This window comes from Scyliorhinus torazame, chromosome 24 (assembly GCF_047496885.1).
Source record: "Scyliorhinus torazame isolate Kashiwa2021f chromosome 24, sScyTor2.1, whole genome shotgun sequence".
Lineage (NCBI taxonomy): Eukaryota > Metazoa > Chordata > Chondrichthyes > Carcharhiniformes > Scyliorhinidae > Scyliorhinus > Scyliorhinus torazame.
Window position 1 is genome coordinate 48,888,574 of NC_092730.1, and position 11,298 is coordinate 48,899,871.

Consider the following 11,298-nt stretch of genomic DNA (forward strand, 5'->3'; position numbering starts at 1 on the left):
CTGAGCGGCGTGAAGGATCCAATTAGTCAGTTGTATCCTGATGACTGGGATCTCTCTCCACAGCTGCTTCTGGTGCTGCTTTCACAGACAAGTAGCCGAAGAACCCTTCAGTGTCCACACAGGAGGAGGTACATCCAGGAAAAGCGTCAGAGAAGGATTCTGCGAGAGGTCAACTGAGTCACCTCGACAATCCAACCAGACATGCTTTTTGCAACAAGAGAGGGGGAATTTTATCCGGGGTCCTGGGTTCAATACTAATTCCTCAGCCAGTGTCACTGAGCAGGTCATCCAGTCATGAACTGGGCTTCGGCCTGTGGGGTCTTGATGTGCGAATTTAAGTAGAAATCTCTTGTCCGGAGACGACCGCTTCCCCATTGAATTGGCGTAATTGGAACTTCCTGGAGTTGAACATTTTGCTGGAGAACTGTAACCTCGTGGAGGGAAACTTAATGTCAGAAGTGGGATTCAAACCCACGCCTCCAGAGAAAACTGCGACCTTAACGCAGCGCCTTCGACTGATCAGCCATCCAGCCGCGTAGTGGCAAACGACACGCTTCTTGCACAAAACGATTTAAATTATATCTTCATCGTCATTTCTCTGCAAACTCGATGTGCTTTTCCTCTTTTTGAAACCCAGCCAGAGTCCTGTATCTGAGTGCCATACTTCTCCAAGCCGCTGGGGGTTAAGGAGCTTCCAATTGCTGCATTGATCCGTTTGCTCCAATCAACAATGACCGAACTGCCGCTCTACCTGTTCCCACACGAAGGTATTGAGAGTCTAATATCTGAGCGGCATGAAGGATCCAATGAGATAGTTGCATCCTGGCGACTATAATCTCTCTCCACAGCTGCTTCAGGTGCAGCTTTCACAGAACTGTCAGATGACTGCCTCTCAGCAAGTAGGGTGGGGGCAGCTTCAGCAAGTCATACACTAAGCTAAACACTGCACCTTTAACTGAGAAGCAGCAGAATTTGACTTCCCACTTACCTTTCCTGATTTCCTCACTGCACCAAATTACCAAGTTTCAATTCTCATTCTGGATGTGTCTCACTCACTCAGGATGTGTCTCCTTGAACTGGGCAAAATCAGATGTGCTTTTCCTATTTATCAACTCCAGCCAGAGTCCGGTATCTGAGTGCCATCCTTCTCCAAGCCGCTGGAGGTTAAGGAGCTTCTCATTGATACATTGATCCGTTTGCTGCAAACAACAAAGTCCGAACTGCCCCCTGCCTGTTCCTCACATGAAGGTATTGAGAGTCTAAAATCTGAGCGGCGTGAAGGATCCAATTAGACAGTTGCATCCTGGCGACTGGGATCTCTCTCCACAGCTTCCTCTGGTGCTGCTTTCACAGACAAGTAGCCGAAGAAGCCCTTCAGTGTCCACACAGGATGAGGTACATCCAGGAAAGGCGGCAGAAGAGGATTCTGGGAGACGTCAACTGAGTCACCTCGGCAATCCAACCAGACAGGCTATTTAAATAATGAGAATAGGAATTTTACACGGAGTCGTGGTATCAATATTAATTCCTCAAGCAGACTCACTGAGCAGGTCATCCAGTCATGAACTCGGCTTCTGCCTGTGGGGTCTTGCTGTGCGAATTTAAGTAGAAATCTCATGTCCTGAGGCCACCGCTTCCCCATTGAATGGGAGGTATTGGATCTTCTTTGGGCTGAACATTTTGCTGGAGAAACGTAACGACGTGGAGGAAATGTTAATGCCAGAAGTTGGATTCGAACCCACGCCAACAGACGAGATTGCGATTTTAACGCAGCGACTTCGACGGCTCCAACATCCTGACGCGTTGCGGCAAAGATATGCTCCGTGCACAGATCGATTTAAATTCTATTTTCATCGTCATTTCTTTTCAAACTTGATGTGATTTTCCTAATTTTGAACCCCAGCCAGAGTCCTGTATCTCAATGCCATCCTTCTCCAAGCCGCTGGGGGTTAAGCAGATTCTCATTGCTGCATTGATCAGTTTGCTCGAATCAACAAGGACCGAACTCCCGCTCGACCTGTTCCTCACACGAAGATATTGAGAGACTAAGATCTGAGCGACGTGAAGTATCCACTTCGGTTGGAGAGTTGCAACCTGGCGACTGGAATCTCTCTCCACAGCTGCTTCCGGTGCTGCTGTCACAGAGAAGTTGCCGAAGAACCCCTCCAGTGTCCAAACAGGAGGACGCTCATCCAGTCGAGGCGCCAGAAGAGTGTTCTGGGAGAAATCAACTTCGTCACCTCGACTGGTACTGTGGGTAGCTGAAGAACAGGTGTCAAAGAACGGATCAGACTGAAAGCAAAACTTTGATGCTAATAAAGAAAAAGGCAGATATGCTGCTGGCAAACAATGACTTGTTTCCGTTTGATGTGAGAGAGAATATAAATGGCAGATGATGGTTTCGATCCATGGGGTTATGGGCACAGCACGCTTCCGCTGCGCCACTCTGCTCGTGGTTGTGTTCTTTCGGGGTCGGACTTGAGGCAAAGTTTGAAGAAATCAGTGACAGCGTGATCCATGTTCCCGGAGAGGTGAAACTGCCGCCCGAAATTCATTCTATGACGGTGATTCCAGACACTCCCCACTTTCCCATCAGAACAACGTCACAGAAGAAATCACATCACCTTCACAGAACAACCATTGCACACGAAAGTTAATTATCTGACCTATGCTGACCAGAATCAGTTTGCTCAAACGTGTGTTCCTGTTGAAAGACTAAATGAGGAAGTGAATAGTTGAGTGGCTACCGCAGGGCAGTAATGTTGTAGCTCCTGGTTTAAGGAGCAGAGTGCCGCAGCGGAAGCGTGCTGGGTCATTACCCCGAGGTCGAGGAATCGAGGCAATTTTCTGCAATTTACATTCTCCCTAACACCAAAAGTAAACATAACGCACGCTCCTGTTTGCTGTGCACCAAATACCCGTCAGAATGTTTCTTGCAGTCTCATCCCGTCATTTGTCCCAGGAATGAATGAGACAAAATGACACATTACAACATTGTAATGCTCACAAATATGGAACCACGGAGAAAACGTTTTAAAATCTCTGCCGGTCTGACAGCATCTGTAGGGTGACAAATGAGCTAACGCTTCGAGTCCAGGTGACGCTTTGTCAAAGCTGGACTGGAAACGTTATCCAGGAGAACGCCACAGAGGGGCAACATAGATATATAACGATATCCAGTAATCCCTCACAGGGGGCAATAAGGAAATAAACCGAGTTCCCATCTTCCTCTCTCGGACGGATGTGAACAATCCAACCAGCACGACTTTTGAAAACCAATTTTACTCGGAGCCCTGGAATCAATGTTATTTCCTCAACTAGAGTCACTGAAGCAGATTATCGAGTAATTAACTGGGCTTTTGCCAGTGGCGTCTTGCTGTGCGTATTTAAGCAGGAATCTCCTGTCCTGCGACCGACGCTTATCCATTGAATGGGAGATATTGGATCTTCCTCAGGTTGAAAATCTAGCTGGAGAAATTTTACATGCGGGGGGAAAAGTCAATATCAGGAGTAGGATTCGGACCCAAGCCTCCAGAAGAGACTGCGACCTGAATGCAGAGCCTTAGAACGCTCGGCCTTCATAGAACATAGAACGATACAGTGCAGTACAGGCCCTTCGGCCCACGATATTGCACCGACATGGGAAGTCAAAAAACAAAAGCCATCTAACCTACACTATGCCATTATTATCCATATGCTTATCCAATAAACTTTTAAATGCCCTCAATGTTGGTGAGTTCACTACTGTTGCAGGTAGGGCATTCCACGGCCTCACCACTCTTTGCGTAAAGAACCTACCTCTGACCTCTGTCCTATATCTATTACCCCTCAGTTTAAGGCTATGTCCCCTCGTGCTAGCCATTCACATCCGCGGGAGAAGGCTCTCACTGTCCACCCTATCTAACCCCCTGATCATTTTGTATGCCTCTATTAAGTCTCCTCTTAACCTTCTTCTCTCTAACGAAAACAACCTCAAGTCCATCAGCCTGTCCTCATAAGATTTTCCCTCCATACCAGGCAACATCCTGGTAAATCTCCTCTGCACCCGTTCCAAAGCTTCCACGTCCTTCCTATAATGAGGTGACCAGAACTGTACGCAATACTCCAAATGCGGCCGTACCAGAGTTTTGTACAGCTGCAACATGACCTCATGACTCCGGAACTCAATCCCTCTACCAATAAAGGCCAACACTCCATAGGCCTTCTTCACAACCCTATCAACCTGGGTGGCCACTTTCAGGGATCTATGTACATGGACACCGAGATCCCTCTGCTCATCCACACTTCCAAGAATTTTACCATTAGCCAAATATTCCGCATTCCTGTTATTCCTTCCAAAGTGAATCACCACACACTTCTCCACATTAAACTCCATTTGCCACCTCTCAGCCCAGCTCTGCAGCTTATCTATGTCACTCTGTAACCTGCAACATCCTTCCGCACAGTCGACAACACCACCGACTTTAGTGTTGTCTGCAAATTTACTCACCCACCCTTCTGCGCCCTCCTCTAGGTCATTTATAAAAATGACAAACAGCAACGGCCCCAGAACAGATCCTTGTGGTACGCCACTTCTAACTGAACTCCATTCTGAACATTTCCCATCAACCACCACCATCTGGCTTCTTTCAGCGAGCTAATTTCTGATCCACATCTCTAAATCACCCTCAATCCCCAGCCTCCGTATTTTCTGCCATAGCCTACCGTGGGGAACCTTATCAAACACTTCCTGGCGCGTTGCCGTCGAAATGAAGATCCGTGCATGAATAGACTTAAATTCTGTCTTCATCGTCATTTCATTTCAAACAAGATACGCTTTTCCTACTTTTGAACCCCAGCCTGAGTCCTGTATCTGAGTGCCATCCTTGTCCAAGCCGCTGGGGTTAAGCAGCTTCTCATTGCTGCATTCATCAGTTTGCTCTAATCACAAGGACTGAATTCCCGCTCTACCTGTTCCTCACACGAAGTTATTGAGAGTCTGAGATCTGAGCGACGTGAAGTATCCAATTGGAGAGTTGCATTCTGGCGACTGCAATCTCTCCCCGCAGCTACTTCCGGTGCTGCTTTCACAGACAAGGAGCCGAAGAACCCCTCCAGTGTCCAAACAGGGGAACTTTCAGCAAGTAGAGGCGGCAGAAGAGTGTTCCGGGAAAAGTCAACTGAGTCACCTCGACTGTACTGAAGGTAGCTGAAGAACAGGTGTCAAAGAGCGGATCTGACTGAAAGCAAAACTTTAATACTAATAAAGAGAAAAGGCAGATGTGCTGCTGACGAATTGTCACTTGTTTCCGTTTGGTGTGAGTGAGAATATAAATAGCAGAAGATGGTATTGATCCATCGACCTTCGGGGTATGGGCCTAGCACGCTCCCACGGCGCCACTCTGCTCGTGATTGACTCGCTTCGGGGTCGGACTTGAGGCAAAGTTTGATGAAACCAGTAACAGGTTGATCAATGTTCCCAGAGAGGTGAAACTGCCGCCCCGAACTTCCTTCTATGAAGGTGATTCCAGTCACTCCCCACTTTCCCATCAGAACAACATCACAGAAGAAATCACATCACCTTCACAGAACAACCATTCATCACGAAAGTAAAATATCTGAACTGTGCTGACTAAAAGCAGTTGAGTCGGGTTCGATTCCTGGCCTTCACAGTAATAGTTGTATTGGATGTTCTTGCGCCACATCGTTAGTTTCAAACTGAGGAAGACTGGCCAACAGCTTTTCACTCAGAATTTATGCGCCATTATTTAATTGAGATGTATAAGATGTCGGAAGGTATGGATAAAGGAGACGTGGCGGTGATGCTTCCTCTTGTGGGTCATTCTAAAACCAGAGGTCATGATCTGAGTATAAGAGATCGCAAATTTAAAACCGATTTGAGGAAAAACTGCGTGTCCCAAATGCTTGTGATTCTGTGGAATTCGCAACCCCACAGTGCGTTGGATGCAGGGAGAGTGAGTAATTGTAAGGAGGAGTTAGAGAGATTTTTATTGGTAAGGAGTTGAAGGTTTAGGGAGAGCGTGCAGGACGGTGGAGTTGAGGCTTCGATGGGATTTGCTAAGATCACATGGAAGGTGTTAGACTCAGGAGGCTAAATTGCCTACTCCCGCTCCTAGGTCATGTATTCTTGGGAGAAGGTGTTCTGGCTGATATCATAAACGATCTCTTGGTCTGTAACATTCTAAGTAGCAGCTGAGGAACCTTTCAGCCATGATGGAATGACGGGCAGATTCGTTGGGTCGACTGGCTTAATTTTGATTCTATACCTGATGAACTTATCTTTTTGGCGCGACTTCATGCCTTTCAAACTGAGGGAAAGAAATCGTTTCCAACACAGAATTTATGCGCTATTAGGGCGGGCAGTGAATAAAGTCAATTCCTCGTCATTTTGTAATGTAGTTTGAATATGGAAAGTGTTCGAGTATTCACCACCTCCAAGCCCTGAAACAAAAGCTAAAAATCACAGCATTTTTACTTCACCCTCATGAAGTGGACCAGACAGAGACGCTACAGACACGTTACAGACGATGATGGGATACGGACCCACGAGCGCAGAGCACCAAGGGTTACGGTGCATCCCCTTAACCACGTGGTACAACTCCTTCACTTCATGGATCTTTAATATTTGATCTTCGCACAGACATGGAACCCCTCCAATGTACAAATAGAAGGAATTTCATCTGGGAGAGGTGGCAGAACTTAATTATAGGAGAGGTCAACACGGAAACATCGACTTTCCTGTGTTCGGCCGAAGACGAACAGGTGTCAACGGGCGGTTAAGCACCAACACGTCTGTCTTCGTTCCTCCCTCCACTAACCCAACTCGATGCAAAAGGCCTGAAAAATTGGAATAGATTGACACATCAGTTATTGCAGATCCATCATGGAAAAATTAGCCCCACTTCCGAGAAACACTAGATGAAAATTCGACGAGGATGGGATTCGAACCCTTGTTTTCATAGCACAATAGACCAGCAGTCCATCGCCTTCACCATTCGGCCACCACATTACAGGCACACATCCGCTAATACGTTTAAATTCGGTTCGCATCCATGAACTGATGGAAATTATCTGCCTCTTTCTATTCAACCTGGTATCCAAAATTTAAAATGGAGCGATGGTGGTACAGTGATGAGCGCAGCTGCCTTCCAAACAGTTTATCTGGGTTCGATTCCCAGCTACGGCAGTAATAGTTGTATTGGATGTTTTTCACGACATCGTGAGTTTCAAACTGAGGAGTACTGGCAGACAGTTTTTCATTCGGAATTTATGCGCCATTATCTAATTGAGATGCATAAGATGTCAGAAGGTACGGATAAAGTCGACGTGGAGTTGATGCTTCCTCTTATGGGGCATTCTAAAGCCAGAGGTCATGATCTCAGAATAAGAGATCGCAAATTTAAAACCGATTTGAGGAAAAACGACGTGTCCTAAATGCTTGTGATTATGTAGAATTCGCAACCCCACAGTGCGTTGGATGCAGGGAGAGTGAGTAAATGTAAGGCGGAGTTAGAGAGATTTTTATTGGTAAGGAGTTGAAGGTTTATGGAGAGCGTGCAGGACGCTAGAGTTGAGGCCACGATGGGATCAGCTAAGATCACATGGAAGGTGTTAGACTCAGGAGGCTAAATTGCCTACTCCCGCTCCGAGGTCATGGATCCTTGGGACTGGGTGTTCTGGCTGGTATCATAATCGATCTCTTGGTCTGTAATATTCTAAGTCGCAGCTGAGGAACTTTTCAGCCATGATGGAATGGCGGGCAGATTCGATGGGTCGAGTGGCTTAATTTTGCTTCTATACCTGATGAACTTATCTTTTTGGCGCGACTTCATGCCTTTCAAACTGAGGGAAAGAAATCGTTTCCAACACAGAATTTATGCGCTATTAGGGCGGGGAGTGAATAAAGTCAATTCCTCGTCATTTTTTAATGTGGTTTGAATATGGCAAGTGTTCGAGTATTCACCACCTCCAGCCCTTAATGAAAAGTTAAAAATCACAGCATTTTTACTTCACCCTCATGAAATAGACCAAACAGAGACGCAACAGACACGTTACAGAAGATGATGGGATGCGGACCCACGAGCGCAGAGCACCAAGGGTTATTGTGTATCCCTTAACCTCGTGGTACAACTCCTTCACTTCATGAAACTTTAATATTTGATCTTCTCACATACAAGGAACCGAGGCACCCCTCCAATGCACAATTTCACCTGGGAGAGGTGGGAGAACTTAATTATAGGTGAGTTCAACACGGAAACATCGACTATACTGTGTTCGACCGAAGAAGAACTGGTGTCAACCGGCGGTGAAGCCCCAACACGTCTGCATCCGTTCCTCCCTCCACTAACCCAACTCGATGCAATCTGGCCTGAAAACCTGGAATAGATTGTCATATCAGTGATTGCAGATCCATCTTGGAAAAATGAGCGACATTTCAGAGAACCAGTGGATGAAAATTCCACGAGGATGAGATTCGAACCCACGCGCACAAAGCACAATGGATCAGCAGTCCATCGCCGTAACCACTGGGCCACCACGTCCCACGCACTCAGCCGCAAATACGTCTAAATGCGGTTCGCATCCATGAACTGATGGAAATTATCTGCCTCATTCTATTCAACCTGGTGTCCAAAACTTAAAATGGAGCGATGGCGGTACAGTGTTGAGCATAGCTGCTTACCAAACAGTTGACCGGGGATCTGTTCCCGCCCATCGCAGTAATAGTTGTATTGGATGTTTTTGCGCCACATAGAACATAGAAAAATACAGCACAGAACAGGCCCTTCGGACGACGATGTTGTGCCGAACCTTTGTCCTAGATTCATCATAGATTATCATAGCATTTACAGTGCAGAAGGAGGCCATTCGGCCCATTGAGTCTGCACCGGCTCTTGGAAAGAACACCTCCACCCAACACTAAGGGCAATTTTGGACACGAAGGGCAATTTATCGTGAGTTTCCAACTGAGGAACACTGGCCAACAGTTTTTCACTCAGAATTTATGCGCCATTATCTAATTGAGAAGGAAAAGATGTCAGAAGGTATGGATAAAGTGCGGAGCACAATGGATTAGCAGTTCACCGCCTTAACCACTCGGCCACCCCGTCCCGCAAGCTCGCACGTCTATCCGTCTTCGTTCATTTTGCACCCATGAACTGATGGATTATATATGCCTCGTTCTATTCATCCTGGTGTTCAATATTGAAAATGCAGCGATAGTGGCATAGTGGTGAGCATAGCTTCCTTCTCAGCAGTTGAACAGTGATCGATTTACCGCCATCGCAGTAATAGTTGTATCGGATGTTTTTGCGTGACACCGTGAGTTTCAAACCGAGGAAGACTGGCCAACAGTTTTTCACTCAGAATCTATGCGCAATTATCTAATTGAGGGGTATAAGATGCCAAAAGGTCAGGATAAGGTAGACGTGGAGTTGATGCTTCCTCTAGTGGGGCATTCTAAAACGCAAGGTCATAATCTTAGAATAAGAGATCGCAAATTTAACAAAGATTTGAGGAAAAACTACTTCTCCCAAAGGCTTGTGGTACTTGTGGAATTCGCAACCCCACAGTGCGTTGGATGAAGTGAGAGTGAGTAAATGTAAGGAGAAGTTAGAGAGATTTTTATTGGTAAGGCGTTTCAACTCCTTACCAATAAGGAGAGCGGGCAGGACGGTGGAGTTGCGGCCACGATGGGATCAGCCAAGATCACATGGAAGGTGTTAGGCTCAGGAGGCTAAATTGCCTACTTCCGCTCCGAGGTCATGTGTTCTCGGGAGGAGGTGCTCTGGCTGATATCGCAATCGACCTCTTCACCTGTAACATTGTAGATAGCAGATGAGCAACATAACAGCGATGATAGAATGGCGGGGCAGACTCGAAAGGTCTCATGGCTTAATTCTGCTCCTATATTTTATGAACTTATCTTTTGCGCGAATTCGTGAGTTTCACACTGAGGGAAAGAAACGGTTTCCAACTCAGAATTTATGGGCAATTATGGTAGAGAGTGATTTAAGTAACTTCCTCATCGTTTTTGAATGTGGTTTCAATATGCAAGGTGTTCTACTATTCACCACCCGCCAAGCCCTTAAACAAAAGCTAAATATCACAGCATTTTTATTTTATCCTCATGAAGTTGACCACGTTACAGACGAGGATGGGATTGGAATCCACGTGCAATGGATTATTGTGCATCACCTTAACCACGTGGTCCAACTCCTTTACTTCGTGGAAATTTAATATGCGATCTTCTCACAGACAAGTAGCCGAAGAACCCCTCCAGTGTACAAACAGGAGAAGGTTCATCCAGGAGAGGTGGCTGAAGAGAATTCTGGGAGAAGTGAACCCGGCAACCTCGACTGTACTGTGGGGAACCGAAGAAGAACTGGTGGCATTGAGCGGTTAAACCACAAACACGCTTGCCTCCATTCGTCCCTCCTCTCACCCAACTCGATGCAATCCGGGATGACAACTTTGAATAGACTGTCACATCAGTGATTGCAGATCCATCTTTGAAAAATGAGTCCCACTTTCGAGAAACGGTGGATGAAAAATCGACGAGGATGGGATTCGAACCCAACCAATGGATTAGCAGTCCATCGCCTTAACCACTCGGCCACCCCGTCCCGCAGGCTCGCTTGTCTATACGTCTTAGTTCATTTTACACCCATGAACTGATGGATTATATCTGCCTCGTTCTATTCATCCTGGTGTTCAATATTGAAAATGCAGCGATAGTGGTATAGTGGTGAGCATCGCTTCCTTCTCAGCAGTTGAACAGTGATCGATTTACCGCCATCGCAGTAATAGTTGTATCGGATGTTTTTGTGCGACACCGTGAGTTTCAAACCGAGGAAGACTGGCCAACAGTTTTTCACTCAGAATCTATGCGCAATTATCTAATTGAGGGGTATAAGCTGCCAAAAGGTATGGATAAGGTAGACGTGGAGTTGATGCTTCCTCTGGTGGGGCATTCTAAAACGCGAGGTCATAACCTTAGAATAAGAGATTGCAAATTTAATAAAGACTTGAGGAAAAACGACTTCTCCCAAAGGCTTGTGATTCTGTGGAACTCGCGACCCCAGAGCTGGTTGGATGCAGGGAGAGTGAGTAAATGTAAGGAGGAGTTAGAGAGATTTTTAGTGGTAAGGAGCTTAAGGGTTATTGAGATCGGGTAGGACGGTGGAGTTGAGGCCAGGATGGGTTCAGCCAAGATCACATGGAAGATGTTAGGCTCAGGAGTCTAAATTGTCTACTCACGCTCCGAGGTCATGTGTTCTCGGGAGGAGGTGCTCTGGCTGA

At 46.4% G+C, this 11,298-nt stretch overlaps 1 non-coding gene across 1 annotated transcript; it reads right to left on the reverse strand.

The window, feature by feature from the left end:
• Positions 1-10,551: 10,551 nt before the first annotated feature.
• trnas-gcu (transfer RNA serine (anticodon GCU)) lies at positions 10,552-10,622 on the reverse strand. Its single transcript has one exon. It is a non-coding gene; the product is annotated as a tRNA-Ser (tRNA).
• Positions 10,623-11,298: the final 676 nt, after the last annotated feature.